The sequence below is a fragment of the Sinocyclocheilus rhinocerous genome, unplaced genomic scaffold (assembly GCF_001515625.1).
Source record: "Sinocyclocheilus rhinocerous isolate Xijiao unplaced genomic scaffold, SAMN03320098_v1.1 scaffold1058, whole genome shotgun sequence".
Taxonomy (NCBI): domain Eukaryota; kingdom Metazoa; phylum Chordata; class Actinopteri; order Cypriniformes; family Cyprinidae; genus Sinocyclocheilus; species Sinocyclocheilus rhinocerous.
This window is the reverse complement of record NW_015662162.1, coordinates 137,266-156,347: the sequence shown is the minus strand read 5'-3', so window position 1 is coordinate 156,347 and position 19,082 is coordinate 137,266. Positions and strand designations below refer to the sequence as shown.

At 36.2% G+C, this 19,082-nt stretch overlaps 1 protein-coding gene across 1 annotated transcript in view; it reads right to left on the bottom strand.

Moving 5' to 3' along the window:
• The window catches only part of myo9b (myosin IXB), a 58,606-nt gene extending 42,176 nt beyond the window's left edge, over nt 1-16,430 (bottom strand). The window contains exon 1 of the mRNA XM_016537452.1: nt 16,169-16,430. The gene's annotated coding sequence lies outside the window, so the exon portion shown is untranslated. The remainder of the gene's footprint in view (nt 1-16,168) is intronic.
• Nucleotides 16,431-19,082: the final 2,652 nt, after the last annotated feature.

Sequence of the window (19,082 nt, the reverse complement as noted above, 5' to 3'; positions counted from 1 at the left end):
TAATTTAAAACATACAAATAGGAATATTACAGTAAAATAAGGTACAGACTGGCATAAAAACACCTCTGAATCACATTAAACACTAGCCTAGACACATGAAACAATACGTTAATTGCCTTCTTTAAAGATTTTAATAACCCCCCCCAATTTCTTTGGATAACTCATCATCAAAAATCCCTCTGTGCCATTTTATGAATGGATTTTTGATCCTAGCCCAGATTTTCAGCGCTGCAAAGTGACATTTACTGACAAAGGTTGTCCTTGACAGCACAGAGCCAACCATCCAATAATGACATATGTCAACAACCATTTTCATTGATTTTATTGATTAGGTTTTACAGTCCTACAATCCATACTGGCCTACTTTGTTTCTTACTATTAACCTTTCACTTTTTGTTTTGGAACAAGTCCCAGTCAGTCTCATTCATCTCAATTAGATCAATCATTTGTAAACAAGAACTTCAGGATTTAATTAAAAAAACAGAGATGAGGTGCCATTACTGGTGCTCTTTGGATGAACCTATCGCCCCTACCCTTTATTTCTCAGACCTGCAGTTCCCCATCTGACCTTATTATTTGCGGCGTCTGACTCAGACTAAACAGCTCCTTTATTTAATCTGCCTAAAGCATGTCCCTGCAATAAACTCTGATCACGAGTGGCAATTGCATCTGTGTAGCTACATCTCGCCGGAAACTGTGGTCACGGTTAGAGTCAGTGTGCTGCCGTGAATCTGCCGTGAATAGACAGCACGTCTCTATAAATATACAGTACAAAGCCACAGCTGCTACATCATAGGTGTCAATATCGACATGGCAACTGCATCCCAGCATAGCAACATAAAAGAGTTAGAAAGCACTATAGTCACACATGGTTTACGGTCATTCCATAGACAAAAATTTGCATAAACGTTTTTACTATAAAACAAGACAAAAAAAATATCTTTAAAAGAAGATACATTTACTCAAGTAAAAAATGCAAGATGATTAAGTATATAAAACAAGATTTTAAAATAAAAATAAGAAAAACGCTTAAGAAAATACTGCTTTGCAGTTAGTAAGGAAAGAGGAAATAACTAAACTCTGCAAACAACAAAGTTGCTCAACATGCAAACAGAGTGAATCTCATTTTGCACACGGCACTTATAATACTGGCCTTTGGTTATAATTTCATAATGCTTTTGACGTGTACATCATAACATGAAGGTATAATGATAATCCAATATTCCAAACAATCCCTTCAAGGACTGTTTTCCATCATTAAAATATTTCCATCACATAAATAATCTAGTAACATCAAAATGACTTTAAAATGTACTTTCTTAATGCACGCTCCAAATTAAAATTCAACTGTTTCGGTCATTTTAATAAAAGATAATACTCTTTATATTTTATAAAACAGGCCTAGCAGGAAAAATTACAGCAAAAACATCAGTAAAAATAAAGTACATTTTAAAAAAAATACTAGCTGAATTTGCTGGTAAACAATGCATAACTGTAAGCCTAAAAGTGTGCAAAATGAACAGTGGAAGTGTTTAAACTTTTCCAGCCTGGTTTCTCAGATGGGTGAAAGTAGGCCATCCTCCTAACTTGGCTGTTGACCATAACCAGAATCAATAAAACTCCAAGGCATGCATAAAGTCAGTGACCACAGAAACAGCATCATCATTACGGCTCATTTTGAGCTGGCCTGAAATAGACCAGCCAGGTTAACTCTTCTCTTCTCCATGAAGAACTCAAGACTGGGGGATAAAACACATGAAACGCCATTGGGGGAAAGAATAGAGTTCAATTTCTCACTGACAGACACCTCATGTTTCAGAGTAAGTCGAACATTCCTGAGATAGAAGGAATCTTGAGATTGTCAGCCTGGCAAATTTTGAAGAATTAGAACAAACATGCATCTAAAAAACAAATAGCGAGATGCTTTGCTAATCTGCTACTTACATAAGGAGCATTCTAACTGAAATGGAACCTATTTGGAACATTCTACAAAGGCAACAACACTGACACAAATAGCGCTCCACATCTGATTCCAATAGAGTATAACATTAGGATGTTGCTAAGCTAATGCCACAATACTCTTAAAAAATCATAAATATATACAGAACACCTAAACATTAGGTAAAACAGCCAACTTTTAATGATAATCAAATATGTTTAAATATACTTTTCTGTAATTGATAATTTTGTCTGCCAACTTAGCTGGAATTTTCCACAATGCAACAAAAACAAAAACAAAAACAAAAAAAATTTAATAAGTATCTTTGTCTTGTTTTTCAGCCCAAATATCTAAGAATCCTTAAAAAGATAAATTACTTTTTTTTTTTATTTTTCATATTCAACTTTTTCATTTCCTTTTTATAGATATATGTCTGTATTGAAGGTAAAAAGACTTTTATGCCTTTGTCAGCAGTCATAGCTAAAATTTTCCACACAGGAATACAATACATAATTCGTAATAAGTATATATCTAAGTATCATTTTTTTTTAAATGGAGAAGCAACACTGCATAGATATTAATAGTTGTTTTCAGACAATGTAGCTTTATTACTTCAAGTGTATTTTGTATGGAAGATTATCACCACCACAGAATAAAAAAATAATGATGTATAATAATAATGGTTTTTAATCTCGCAATTCTTAGAAGAAAAGGCCGAATTGTATGGAAGCCCGTTTCCGCCACTGTATAAAAAATAAAAGAGGTAATTGCGACTTTTTATCTCACAATTCTGACTTTTTTTCTCAGAATTGTGAAATATAAACTCGCAATTGTGAGTTTATATTTACATTTTTTCCCCCCTCAAAATTGGACGTTAACTCGCAATTACGAGTTTATATCACGCAATTTTGACTTTATAACTCGCAATTGTGAGTTTATATCATCTGAGAAAAAAAGTCAGAATTGTGAGATAAAAAGTCGCATTTCCTTTTTTTTTTTTTTTTATTCAGTGGCGGAAACGGGCTTCCATAGAATTGTGAGATTTGGACTTGCAAGAAAGAAAAAAAAAAAAATCAAGCTTGTTGCAACCACGTAATAATAAAAAAAAAAAAATGTATAAATATAAAGATAATTGCGAATTTTTTTCGCAATTCTGACTTTTTCCCCTCACATTTATTTTTATATCTCATAACTCTAAGTTCTTTTGCAATTCTTATATCTGGAGTTTATACCTCGCAGTTTACATAATTTAAAAAAATGACTTTTATCTCACAATTTCGCAATTCTGAGGAAAATGGCAAAACTGAGAAGAAAAAAAAAGTAAGAATTATGAGAGAAAAAGTCTTTTTTTTTTAACATGTGGTGGGAATAAGCTTCCCTAATTTTGTCTTACTACACTGGCAGATTTTTTCACTTTTATACAACAGTTCGTTCTGGTTCTCAAATCTGATTGGTTGAGAACCGTGAGATATTGTACTGGTATCTCTACAGGAACGCCCTTTCACAATTTTGTATCACTCCGCTTGTTCTAGCCGGGTCTATGTTTTTTTTTAATTATTCACTGAGCTAATCGTAGAGTACGTTAGTTAATATAAGAAGAAACGTCTAGCTTCGCGGTCTCTCTCTCTCTCATTTGGATGCATGTCTTGCCGCATTGTTTCTCTCTTATAACCTCATTATTTCTCACTAATAACCTAACTGAAGCAGCACATGCCCTTGATACGAATTCTAAAAGTCACGTATGTTTAACTGTCAACTTGAGCTTTGAATCCGTGGCGGAAGGAAGTAGTTCCGCACAAAAGAGGGTTTTATTAGGCACTCCGTTGTTTCTTGTTTAATTACACACATGTTCCGTCGAACTGTTGTATAAACGCAATATCACTCGAGTACGAGAGCTATACCGGCTCTATATCAGCGGCTGTGATTGCCTGCGGCCTCGTGCCTCTGGCCTAATCACAGCCATGCTGATATAGAGCCGGTATAGCTCGAGTACGAGAGTGATATTGCTCATATAAACAAGCTCAAAATAATCTGACGAACACAAAATACACATATGCAAGCTACAAACTATGAAAATCAAGACTTAATTTCTTATGCAGTGTTGCTCCTAAAGTAAATGTACTTCATCTCATATATTTGAGGTATTTTAACTAGAAAACAAGTAAAAAATAAAAAAAAGAGCAAAACTTCTTTCAAAAGCAATCAAGAGTTCATGTTTAACAGTGGAATGAGTTTGTTGCAATGCATTTAAACTATGTTTTATAACAAATCGGAGACGTTGTTCTCATTTTCAGCTAAATGACTTGAATTCATTGGCAAAGTCACCAGTGAACCATAAAAACCTCGCCCAAAACCGTTACTTCATTTCAAAAGATCACCAGGATCGTCCCTCGCAACGGTTTTCTCCGAGGAAGCTCAACTGACTGGCACCGAAACAAACATTTTGGCCTCTTTTGTGATTTCTGAGTCTCCTCAAGAGCCAGATCCTCATGTTTCTCTGCCGGGGCCTCCTTCAACACTTCCCTCAGATAGAGACACATGCGAGTTGGCCGAGCTCCCGGGGGAGAGAAGAGAAGAAAAAAACCATGAGGTAAATCAGTCACAGGTTCTTTATGGAGCACAGATGCAGCTGGAGACGTCATGAATGAAAGGCCCGCTGAAGTGGAATGTGCGGCTGAAACAGAAACAGGGCTTTTGTTTTAATATCACCTCCATTTAGGAACCAAGTCTTTTAGCAGACGCGCGAGCAGAGGAGAGACAAACTTCCACGGGATTCCCTACGGACGACACCTCCATCGGTCTGGTGGACGTTTCCTGCAGGTTTAGGCCTACGCTGATGCTTTTCAATCAGACTGAATATGCAAAAGTCACGAAACCTCCCACAGGTGTCTAGATATGACTCTTCAACGCAAGTCTGTGGGATTTTTCGCCTGTTTTGTCTGTAGCACGAACAATGCAGTAATAACTACATTTGCATTATGCAGTTTGCAGATGCTTGTATTCAAAGCGACCTGCAACTTACCAAATTTTCCGGAAAATAGTTGTTTTTGAGCATCTGAAACGTGCCGAGACTTAAAAGGAATAGTTGACGTAAACATGAAAGTTTGCTGAAAATGTGCTCGCCTCCAGGTCACGCAATATTAAGATGAGTTTGTTTCTTCATCAGATTTGGAGAAATGTAGCATTCCATCGCGTACTCACCAGTGGATGCTCTGCAGTGAATGGGTGCTGTCAGAATGAGAGTCCAAACAGCTGATAAAAACATCACAATAATCCACAAGTAATCCACTCCAGTCCATCAGTTAACATCTTGAGAAGAGAAAAGCCGTGTTTGTAAGAAACAAATCCACAGTTTTTAAAACGTTTTTAATTTCAAAACACCTCTTCTGGCTAAAATATGACTCCATAATCCATAATGATGCTTCCTCCTATGAAAAAGTGACCTCATCTAAATCAGGAGAGAAATCTGCACAGATCAAACACCGTTCACAAGCCAAAACAGCTCTAAACTAATATATGGGTTCATTTTGAATAAAGAGCACAACAGTAGATGGACTTTATCACTGGAGGAAGCATTATTATGGATTATCGAAGCAACGGTTTGAAGTTACAAACATCTTGATGATGGATTTGTTTCAGCTTTTGTCTTCTCAAGGCATTAACTGATAGACTGGAGTGGTGTGGATTACTTGTGGATTATTGTGATGTTTTTATCAGCTGTTTGGACTCTCATTCTGACGGCACCCATTCACTGCAGAGCATTCATTGCTGAAACAGTGATGTCTGTTTGGACTCTCATTCTGACGGCACCCATTCACTGCAGAGCATCCATTGCTGAAACAGTGATGTAATGCTACATTTCTCCAAATCTGATGAAGAAACAAACTCTACAGTAGTCAAGTGGATCAAAACCTTTTATCAAAGTTGTCCTAAAACCAAAATGCGTTCTTGTCTTATGACAACTTTGATGAACTTTTTTGATCCACTTCAAATGTTGACTACTGTACATCTAGGATAGCCTGAGGGTGAGCACATTTTGGGGCAAATTGTCATTTTTGGGTGAACTATTCCTTTAAGAATTAAAGATCTAAAAGCCCATTTTAGCTCAGCTAATGCGTCAGTTTCACAAAAGCAAGCTAGTATAAAGTAAAAGGGCAGAAGTGAGTCAAGAAAGCCCTCCAACTCCTGTGAGAATTCAGATCTCAATAAAACATCGGCAGTGGTTTCCACAGCGGGACGCGATCTCAACGGCCCAGACCTCCTGCAGCGGCACATGTGCTCCAGATTTAGTTTCACCATCCTATTGCAGTTCATCACTGGAACAAGCACCCACCGTAGACCCAAAAAACCCTACAAACTCAAAGCACATAAACATATCCAGAAAGTGGATACAAATCACTCTTCAATGCAGTCCACACTACAGACTAGAGTTTTGTGTTACTTGATATAAAGTTGCAAACACTTATAAAATAAAAATGACCAATGCTGAGATTTCCTACACAAACAAAAAAATCATTTTCTTGATTTTTATTTTATTTTTTTTAAATTGTGAACTTGAATCTCAATAACAAAAGTCCAGGTCTTATTTCATCCATAAATTAAAAGAATAAAATGAAATGAAAAAAATAAAATAAAGCCTTTTTAAAAAACCTTCTTCGCATGGTGAAATTATAAAACACATAGAAATTGTACATTTATTTTATTTTTTGTCATTATTTTATTACATTGTATTTTATTCAGTGTGGTCAAATGATTAATCGCAATTAATCGCATTCCAAAATAAAAGTTTTTGTTTGCATAATATGTGTACTGTGTATATTTTTCATGTATATGTATAAATACACACAGTATATATTTTTTAAAAATTACATGTATTTACAAGTACATATTTTTATTTAAATAATTTATATTATATATACATATATTCAATATATAAACAATTTTTTCTTAAATATATACATGCATGTGTATGTGCGAGTTTATATATATATAAATAATTAATTTACACAGTACACACACATTATATAAACAAATACTTTTATTTTGGAAGCGATTAATCGCGATTAATCATTTGACGGCACTAATTTTATTATTTTTTTTATGACACCATGTATTGATTTTTTTTATTTAAAAATGTATCAACAAATGATTCAACACAACAAACATTACTTTATATATCGCAAAACACAAGAATAGAACAAAATAATGAATGCTAATTTTGAACCACTTGCAGGAACAAATAAAAATGCATTTTTTGTTTGCTTGCTTGTTTTAAAAAAAAAATCCCCACACACTTAACCCATCTTCCATTGCTCAGCCAAACAGATAAAATGACACACATTAACTTTAAACTACAAACTGCTCTGGAAAAGAAAGAAATCTCATTGTTGATCTTTCTTTTGAGCTGTAAATCACACAAAATGATTCTTTGTGTTGAGTCTTAGCGTTAGCTGCTCTGATCTAGTGGCTGTTTTGAATTTTATCGAATCGGCCAACATGCGCTCTGTGCCATTTGCATGCAAACGGTTTTCCTGGACATGCCAGAGAAAACACGGGCCTCCTAAACGCTCCGGGGCAGAATCTTTGTATACAATCCTGACAAAAAACATGCAGATTGTTAGCGACCAGCAGCCAGATATACAGGCCCCATATGAACCACGTGGCGTCAGACCAGGATAACCTTACGTTTCCAACCCCAAAGGTCACCGCTGTCCGAGGGGAATTGCTAATTATGATCCAAATGCAAAACCATGGAGGAGCATTAGGTTTTGGTGCATCTGAGTCTTAAATCTGCAGAAAAACATGAGTATATTCATGCATTTTGCAGCTAAATGCTCAATCAAACAGGTCAACGCTGTTTTCGACCACCAATTAGCTTCTAAAAAGTCGTCAAATAGAAGCCAGAGCTGCATCATGTCATCCGCTCCGCTCTGAAAACATCTTGAAGACATTAACTGCTCCTCCTAAATCTCCCGATATTACGGCTCCAGACTCCGTTTGGCTCTTTAAGTGCTTTCCAATCACTGAATGTTTCTGTTGGTCCGGCGCTCGCAGTCATTACACGAGCTCTGGGATTAGCTGGCATATCCAAAAGGAATGTCACGTCAGCCTCGCCTCGCCTCCATGACTTACTTTTGCCCTGTGTGGCGTTCGGCATGAGAAAGCAACAAAAGACGACCAAAAACACACTCTTTTTCCGCTGGTGTTGAGGGTTGATGCTTTCTCTTGACTGATTAATGAACGATTATACTGGAAAAACAAAAACAGATTTTGCATGCACTGCCGTTCCAATGTTTGGGGTTGGTAACATTTTTAATGCTTTTAAAAGAAGCCTCTTCTGCTCACCAAGGCTGCATTTATTTGATCAAAAACAGTAATATTTTTGTTTTTTAAAATAGCTGTTTTCCATGCGATTATATGTTAAAATGTAATTTATTCCTGTGATTCAAAGCTGAATTTTCAGCATCATTACTCCAGTCTTCAGTGTCTCATGATCCTTCAGAAATCATTCTGATTTGCTGCTCAAGAAACATTTCTGATTATTATCAATGTTGAAAACAGTTGTGTTGCCAAATAGTTTTGTGAAAGCTGTGATACTCTTTATTTTTTCAGGATTCTTCGATGAATAGAAAGTTCAAAAGAGCGACATTTATTTGAAATAGAAATTATTCGCAAACTCAGAAATGTCTTTACTGTCACTTTTGATCAATTTAATGCATCCTTGCTAAATAAAAGTGTTTTTTTTTAAACATACAGACTGATAGATGAAAAGTAGACAGAAAAGTTCTGAAAATTAACTTATGTGACGTGAACAAAAGTCCAGGTCTTATTTTATCCCAAAAACATTTTTTTGTACTATTTTAGTACCATATATGTATGTATGTAGGTATTTATTTATTCATTTTTTATGCATGCATTTTGACATTACATTCAGGATTACTGCACACATTTTTTAAAAATGTATTATCATTATGCAAAAAAAAAAGAAGTTTTTTTTATTTTATTATATTTCTTGATATTTATTTCAATTTAACATTTATTTGGATGCAATAAAATAAATACTACAATGATGAAAATTGGTAAATGTAATTAGCAAAATAACAATAAATAAACAAATAAATAAATAACTTATTTTAATAATAACAGTTTTAATTATGGGAATTTTAATTTTGGGGGTTAGAAATGTGCATAACTTTCATGAAAATAATGTCACATTAAAAAAAAAAATCCCCTTTTTATTTAAGCGAAATACGGCCGTTCACACATGCGATCATCGTGTGCATCCATGGCCCATTTCTTTTATTTAAATAATTTATATTATATATACATATATTCAATATATAAACAATTTTTTCTTAAATATATACATGCATGTGTATGTGCGAGTTTATATATATATAAATAATTAATTTACACAGTACACACACATTATATAAACAAATACTTTTATTTTGGAAGCGATTAATCGCGATTAATCATTTGACGGCACTAATTTTATTATTTTTTTTATGACACCATGTATTGATTTTTTTTATTTAAAAATGTATCAACAAATGATTCAACACAACAAACATTACTTTATATATCGCAAAACACAAGAATAGAACAAAATAATGAATGCTAATTTTGAACCACTTGCAGGAACAAATAAAAATGCATTTTTTGTTTGCTTGCTTGTTTTAAAAAAAAAATCCCCACACACTTAACCCATCTTCCATTGCTCAGCCAAACAGATAAAATGACACACATTAACTTTAAACTACAAACTGCTCTGGAAAAGAAAGAAATCTCATTGTTGATCTTTCTTTTGAGCTGTAAATCACACAAAATGATTCTTTGTGTTGAGTCTTAGCGTTAGCTGCTCTGATCTAGTGGCTGTTTTGAATTTTATCGAATCGGCCAACATGCGCTCTGTGCCATTTGCATGCAAACGGTTTTCCTGGACATGCCAGAGAAAACACGGGCCTCCTAAACGCTCCGGGGCAGAATCTTTGTATACAATCCTGACAAAAAACATGCAGATTGTTAGCGACCAGCAGCCAGATATACAGGCCCCATATGAACCACGTGGCGTCAGACCAGGATAACCATTACGTTTCCAACCCCAAAGGTCACCGCTGTCCGAGGGGAATTGCTAATTATGATCCAAATGCAAAACCATGGAGGAGCATTAGGTTTTGGTGCATCTGAGTCTTAAATCTGCAGAAAAACATGAGTATATTCATGCATTTTGCAGCTAAATGCTCAATCAAACAGGTCAACGCTGTTTTCGACCACCAATTAGCTTCTAAAAAGTCGTCAAACAGAAGCCAGAGCTGCATCATGTCATCCGCTCCGCTCTGAAAACATCTTGAAGACATTAACTGCTCCTCCTAAATCTCCCGATATTACGGCTCCAGACTCCGTTTGGCTCTTTAAGTGCTTTCCAATCACTGAATGTTTCTGTTGGTCCGGCGCTCGCAGTCATTACACGAGCTCTGGGATTAGCTGGCATATCCAAAAGGAATGTCACGTCAGCCTCGCCTCGCCTCCATGACTTACTTTTGCCCTGTGTGGCGTTCGGCATGAGAAAGCAACAAAAGACGACCAAAAACACACTCTTTTTCCGCTGGTGTTGAGGGTTGATGCTTTCTCTTGACTGATTAATGAACGATTATACTGGAAAAACAAAAACAGATTTTGCATGCACTGCCGTTCCAATGTTTGGGGTTGGTAACATTTTTAATGCTTTTAAAAGAAGCCTCTTCTGCTCACCAAGGCTGCATTTATTTGATCAAAAACAGTAATATTTTTGTTTTTTAAAATAGCTGTTTTCCATGCGATTATATGTTAAAATGTAATTTATTCCTGTGATTCAAAGCTGAATTTTCAGCATCATTACTCCAGTCTTCAGTGTCTCATGATCCTTCAGAAATCATTCTGATTTGCTGCTCAAGAAACATTTCTGATTATTATCAATGTTGAAAACAGTTGTGTTGCCAAATAGTTTTGTGAAAGCTGTGATACTCTTTATTTTTTCAGGATTCTTCGATGAATAGAAAGTTCAAAAGAGCGACATTTATTTGAAATAGAAATTATTCGCAAACTCAGAAATGTCTTTACTGTCACTTTTGATCAATTTAATGCATCCTTGCTAAATAAAAGTGTTTTTTTTTAAACATACAGACTGATAGATGAAAAGTAGACAGAAAAGTTCTGAAAATTAACTTATGTGACGTGAACAAAAGTCCAGGTCTTATTTTATCCCAAAAACATTTTTTTGTACTATTTTAGTACCATATATGTATGTATGTAGGTATTTATTTATTCATTTTTTATGCATGCATTTTGACATTACATTCAGGATTACTGCACACATTTTTTAAAAATGTATTATCATTATGCAAAAAAAAAAGAAGTTTTTTTTATTTTATTATATTTCTTGATATTTATTTCAATTTAACATTTATTTGGATGCAATAAAATAAATACTACAATGATGAAAATTGGTAAATGTAATTAGCAAAATAACAATAAATAAACAAATAAATAAATAACTTATTTTAATAATAACAGTTTTAATTATGGGAATTTTAATTTTGGGGGTTAGAAATGTGCATAACTTTCATGAAAATAATGTCACATTAAAAAAAAAAATCCCCTTTTTATTTAAGCGAAATACGGCCGTTCACACATGCGATCATCGTGTGCATCCATGGCCCATTTCTCAAGCTTAAACCTCCCGCGGCGTATTTAGATCAGATGAAGAGGAGAATGGCGCAATGTTTGCCCGTTCACTAAACAAACGGCGTCGCGAATCAAGCAAAAGTCAACAGAGCGGCGCTCCAGAAACCTTGCAGCTGCGCGGCTCTGCTGAATGAGCTCAGCTCAGTGCGCCTGGCGATGGAGGACGGAGGATGGAGGGGGCGTTTTATGAAGTCCCTGGCACTCGAACTGCTCCATCCACTTTCCACTCCAGTCCAGACAGGCCACTTCCGGCATGAGATCAATGGGTGAGTGGGTGGACGGACATCAAAACCACACCATTACCAACCCGCTGCCAGTAGCACGACTGGAGACTCCCATCCATCTCCAGGACACACGTTAAACAATAAACGCACCGTTATTCATGACTTAAACACCCCAAAATCAGGCTAACATTGTTTAGAAGGGGTTAATGCTAAAACAGCAACCGAATGTGTGTCAGACTCAGACCTGACTCGTTTCTTCGTGCGCTCTATAATTACGGTTATTTATAAACTTGGATGGAGTGCGCACATTGGAAGCGGAGAAACTGCCAGCGAGCGCATCCAAGCGCTTTTCGCTCCGCTTTAACAATTTCCGTCCGCTCCTACCGCGCGCGTGCGTCATCCCGAGTCCGCACCGCAAACTCTGGCCGGTTCGCTTGATGCTTTCAAAGCGCCTTTTATCTTTCCCCTCACACACCCATAATGCATTGCTGTCAGGCCACTTTGGGGCACCTTCTAGATTAAAAGCCTGTCTTTACCGCAGCGAAACAGATGAGTGACCGGATCACGGTGGATGTTTCAGTAAATTAGGGAAGCATTCCGCTGCCATCTGCAAATCTTGCAGATTTTCGAGAGGAAGGCAGCTTCTGTGAACCTCATGTAGGGGAAAATGGATATAATTCTTCCCATCTGCTCGTCAATACTCATTAGTGGACGAATATGAAACCAATGGCTTCATGTTCATCCATTGCAGAAGAAAATCTAGAACTAGGCCTAATATAAGGCTATACAGAGTATCCACTGAATATTCACAAAGTTTGGTTGCAATAAAAAAGCAACATCATTAATATTGTGATTATTTAATGCACATTTGATAAATATGCTGTAGACGTTCTGCAATCCTTATCTCACAACTACAGAAAGCAAAAATGGTTTTAATAGCATCTCTTTAATCTTTAGTAACAAAACATTGCATTAGATTTAATGTTTTGGTATTTGAGTAACTGCACCTCCAAAGTGGATTGGTTCAAAATTTACAAAGTTGATGCAGAAAAAAATGGTTCGTTTATATGCAAAAAAATCATTATTAAAAAAAAATGCCTTTAGATTTATTTTTGCAAGGACTGTTTGTTTGAAATGACGATTTTTCTGGTCGAGGACAAAAACAACAGCGGAAAAAAATAAATAAACATTTATATATTTCAAATATTGTTGAAGGCCGAAAAAACATTGTGATTTTTTTAAACAACATCGTAAAAGTTTAAGTAAAATTAGATGTTGAAACAAATACTAAATTTGTTATATTAGTGCACATAAATAAATTAAATATAGTTTTATTTACTAAAAAAATAAATAGATAAATAAAGATGCCTTTATTTTGCAATTGACTATTTAAAATTATGAGAGAAAAAAAACATTAACATATATATGAAATGTAATTGAAAGCTGAAAAACAATGTGATTTAAGCTACATTGCAAATTTTTAGTAATAATATATGTAAAAAAAAATACTGGATGTAAATGAAATTAATAAATAATTCTTCATTGTGTTAATTTAGTTCAAACAAACAAAAAAAAAGCCTTTAGATTTATTTTGGACTGTTTGTTTGAATTGATCATTCCTCTGGTTGAGGACCAAAAACAACGTATTTAAGCCAGATCAGAGCAAACACATTACTTTTGAGATTACTTACTACATTACTTCATCTCAACTATCATAAAAGGCTGTAAAACATTGTGATATTTGTAAAGCTATTGCCCAGCCCTACTTCCAGGTCTCTCATTCAGTGGTTCCCATTCAGTTGTATGTCAGTGCACATATGGTGCAACAAAAAAAGCTTTGTGGGCCTCCCTCTCAACTTCACAATAACGCTTCAAAATAGAGACTGAAAAAAAGAACGAGTGAGAAAGAGTAAATAGGGTAGGGACACCCAACAGTCTAACACTCCTGGCAACCTGAATTTCCTATGACTACGTCTGCATTCAACATCGACTATCAACTTCCTGTTCACGTCTCCTAGTCACTGAAGAGTTTCTCAATGTGAACCCATCCCCTCTATTATACTGTTCACTGTCATGTCACATAAAGAACATTAATGCCAACATGAAACTCCCATGTGATGCATTTCTCTTAATGTGTAGTTAGGAGATCATCTTGAATTGACCGAATATTATCAGAAATTACCATGAAGATGAACATTTTTCTTTGGCGTGACATACACTGATGAATTGTTCGCAGTAAGACCAGGAACGTGGATTGAAAACGCAGATTTTGGTTTCATGTTGATGTTAAAAGGTTGTTCAATTCAAAAACGCTTCAGTTTTCTCATGCTGCATTCACAACCAAAAATAACTGTGAAAAACATTAAACACTAACACATCCCTGTTGAAAAAACCAGCATATGCTGGTTAGGTATGTTTTGATGCTGGTTTAAGCTGGTCCTTTGCTGGTCTTCTTTGGACATCATGATCTAAAGATTCATAATAGAAACCTGTCTGTGTGACTTCTGTGTATCTCTTTCATATTACTTTTTATATTTGCTCCGTTCATTTGTTGCTCATTTCATCAGTCACTGTCAAATCTTATGTTGTTGTGTGGTGTCTTATAAGGGAAAGTCTCCATCTCAGGGTATGCCTTTGCTTTCATATAGTAATCTTTGTTGAATTTATGCTGGTCAAGGTCTGTATGTTTAAAGCTGGTTTTATTTTGATATTTCATTTTGAATAACAATTATATTAAATTAAATGATTTTTATATGTTTGTGTGATAAATGCCAATAAAAACAGGTCTGATTCTCTATAGTGACTGGAATGTGTGAGTTTGTCATGAAAGGATTTAATTTGTATTCAGACCCTAACACTGAATTATTTGCATTCTTTGTACATTATGGGATTTCAAATCTCTACTTCATAAAACATTCACCTTTAACGTTTTAGGATTCAAAATATTACCAATAGCTACTAAGTTTTCTAGCTGTTTAACTCGATCTTCAGCAATATGAACAGTGTCTAATCTTAAAATATATTTTAATATTTTCTTAATATTTGTAAACGCGTGTTTATATTGGTTGGCGACGCTAATATTGAATAGGTAAATAGTAGTAGTATAATATGCTAAACCAGCATATGCTGGTTAGGTAAGTTTTGAAGCTGCGATGCTGGTTTAAGCTGGTCCTTAGCTGGTCATGTGCTGGTTAAACCAGCAAAGGACCAGCATAAACCAGCAAAGGACCAGCTTAAACCAGCAAAGGACCAGCATAAACCAGCAAAGGACCAGCTTAAACCAGCAAAGGACCAGCATAAACCAGCAAAGGACCAGCTTAAACCAGCAAAGGACCAGCATAAACCAGCAAAGGACCAGCTTAAACCAGCAAAGGACCAGCTTAAACCAGCAAAGGACCAGCTTAAACCAGCAAAGGACCAGCTTAAACCAGCATCAAAACATACCTAACCAGCAAATGCTGTTTTTTTCAACAGGGATGACACATCAAAATTAATTCTCTCGCTTCCTGTCAAGTTTCTGTTCTTGATGAAGATGGGGTTTTTCCATGGCTGTTGAGCACAGACAGTAGGAGGACAGAAGTCAGTCAGAGTTGGAAAAAATGGCCAACCCTAAAGTCCAGAAAAGCGGTGACCACCATCCCATTGGTTTTTCCAAAGACAATAATGAGTTACAATGCTGTGCATTGTGTTTTTACTTTATGATGCTAATATGTGAACACAAAGCTTTATGTGTCCATAAACTTAAATGTGACCATAAACTGCATTACCAACATATCCCATTGTATTATGGCATATGACAACACAATGAAACACAATGCAACAAGTAGGAGGTTCAACCTTAGATCCCGACGGCGTTTATATCACTTCAATTAATTTACGAAGCGCAGATTGTGTACAGATCATAAATCATAGACAACTATGAAACCAGAAGCGCAGATGTAGAATGAACAATCAGAACAAGGCGGGAAATGAAAGATTGAAAAGTTACATTGTAGCCGGATACATTCTAACAAAAGCTCAAACCGGGAAGTTCGTTTTATTTTGAGAGCTTTCGCCGCGAACGGATCTTTTATCTTTTGTTAACGCGACTTCGAGTTAGCTTCTAGCTAAACCGCTATTTTTCCGAGATAATATTTAAGTATTTTAGATTAGAAATGTTGTTTGGTGGTTTGAAACAAAAGCCTTTTGACTTCCAGCCACCCGGAAAGTTTCTGTTCGCCGCCGCGAAGCTAAAAACGACTCGAATAAATGAAATAATCAAAACAGCCGTCAAACTTACCGTGGTGTGTGTATGTTGTGCCGAATGAAGCGTCTCATGTTAATAAGTTAATAAATGTGGCAGCTGGTCGATTGTCTCCGTGTGTTTGTGCAAACGTGTATGCGGCTCCGCCTCTTCATCAAATAGATCGTCTCTTCATCAAACTCATCCAGACAGGTTTATTTCCATCCCTGAGGCCACTTTAAAAACACAACACACAGATATGAGTCCGGAGAGGACACACGGACATGGTGAATGCGATCTCTACAACCACACAGTGAGGAAAACTTGTCTCGTGCGAACAGATGCTGAACAGCGACGCCCTGCGGATGGAAAAAGAACGGCAGCCACAGGGTAGCTGTTCCTTAAAGGACTAGTTCACCCAAAATTGAAAATTTGCTGAAAAATGTATACTCATCCCCAGATCATCCAAGATGTAGATAAGTTTGTTTCTTCATTGAGATCTGGAGAAATGTAGTGTTCCATCACTTGCTCACTAATGAGCAAGTAATTCTGCAGTGAATGGGTGCCGTCAGAATGAGAGTCCAAACAGCTGATAAAAACATCACAGTAATCTACAAGTAATCCACACCACTCCAGTCCATCAGTTAACATCTTGTGAAGTGAAAAATGTGTAAAGTTTGTGTTTGTAATAAAAAAATAAATCATTAAGGTGCTTTTTTCAAGTTAAAACATGAGTCATTCTATCCATAAAATTGCTTTCCCCATGCAGTGACGCGAAAGAAGTCCAAAACAGCTCTGTTAAGATAACATAAAATGGACTATTTCACTGTAGGAAGCGTTATTATGGATTATGGACTCATATTTTGACCAGAAGGGATGGTTTAAAGTTAAAAACACCTCAATAACGGATTTGTTTCTCACAAACATGCAGGTTTTGGCTTCACAAGAGATTAATTGATTAACTGGAGTGGTGTGGGTTACTTGTGGATTTTTATCAGCTGTTTGGACTCGTATTCTGACGGCACCCATTCACTGCAGAGCATCCATTGCTGAGCAAGTGATTTAATGTAACATTTCTCCACATCTGATGAAGAAACAAACTCATCTTCATCTTGGATGGCCTGAGGGTCAGTACATTTTTTTTCCTGTTTCCGGTTTCATTCTGTCAATTTAATTTAATGTTACTTATTTGACTTATTATTACCTTATTTTACTTACATTAGTAATATTTCTACATATGCATGTTATGCATATTTATTTTGCATTATTCACATTGATCTGCAAAGGTTTTGGCAATAAAGCACAATCCTCAGTTCTGAGTTAACACGAGGTTTGTATGCAGACTTTATTTTTAAGAGCTGTCGGTCTGGTAAAGGTGTGCAAAGTGCAAACCCTTGTGGTTGAATGTGAGTAGTACAGCTTGTCTGAAAAAAAAACTCAAATGTAATGACATAAAAACTACAGCTAGATGTCAGTACGAAATCAGATATCCTGAACAAGTCTGTCAGACCAGACAAATGGTTTGTTTAATACGGGAGAGCCTAAAGCCGGGCATACACTGCGATTTTCGTCCGATTTTGAGCCGTGTTTTGGCTCGTGCGACTCTTTTTTTTTTGATTCGGGCCGAATTTCAGCGTTGTCGTGCGTCGTTTGTCGTGCAGTGTTCGTGGAGTGTACAGGGGGAAACGAGAAGCGACAAGTCTCTAAGGCAATCGGACTGTCGGATGAATTTCTGTCATGTCAAAAATTGTGGTCGTCCCTCGTGAGGGTATCGCACAGTTGAAGCAGAGCTACGAACCGACTGCCCTAAGCTCGGTGCTCTTTCCCTCACTGCGCCTGCGCGAAAATAGAACTTTAACCATTTAATCTTTAATGCAGCAAGAAAGAAAACGAAAAGAGGGAGATCTTTTGATAAAATAATATTATCATCACGGGAAATGTAAACCATTGTCCATCATTTTGCAATTAGTGATAAAGACAAACACGTCGCAAAATTATAAATATTTCAGTTTCATACCATGAAGGCGAGCCAGTGCATGCCGCACAAACAAGCAAACTGCATGAGTATTATGCCCGTAAAGAAGTTTTAAACTCCAGTCAATTCATTAAGCTACAGAAAGTGAAAGTAAAACCTGACCGAGCTGTCAGTATCTACCGGCACATATTCTCAGAGGAGACACATATTGGGTATTGTCTTAATTTATTTTCAAAAAAAGAAAAAAAATCTCTTATGGCTGATATAGGGCCTACGTAGTGAAACAACAACAACAACAGAATTGAAGTATTTCGTGTTAAACAAGTGTTATATTTTCATTGATGACTGATTATTACAGTGTTCGGACATAGGCTACTTCAGACGGAATTTTAATTATATGCCTATTCGTTGTGTAATATATCTAAATGTTTAAAATCATTTTCAATGAGGAGTATAAGCTAATTTAATCATTTATTATCCGCGCGTCAGTTGTGCGGCAATGAGCTATGAAATTATTGCGGGGCAAATGAATTGTAGTAGACCTATACATTTAATAATAAAAGCACCATAATAATAATAGTAATGATAATAATTTAATTAATTAATTGGAAATGCCAAATCCTCTCGATATCATAGCTGAGTTTTTTTTTATCTATTTTTTTTTTTTTGTTATCTCTGGCTATGGTCCATATACAGTTCATAGTTTGCGCAACTGTAGTATTTCAGACGTATAGTGTGAGCACATAAATCGTGCTCGACACTCGGACCTTACAGTACAGTGTGAGCACGTAATGCCGAGTTCACACTGCACGATATTAGCCCGATTTTTCACTCGCCGACAGGTTTTGCGAAATCGCCACAAATGCCGGACATCGGAGGCAAATCGGTGCTCGTTCACGCGAGTGACAATCACGCAGTGTGAATTATCAAAGACGCGATCTGAGGGAATCGCCGACGCCCGTGAAATATTTGGCATGCTAAATATCTGGAGCTGTC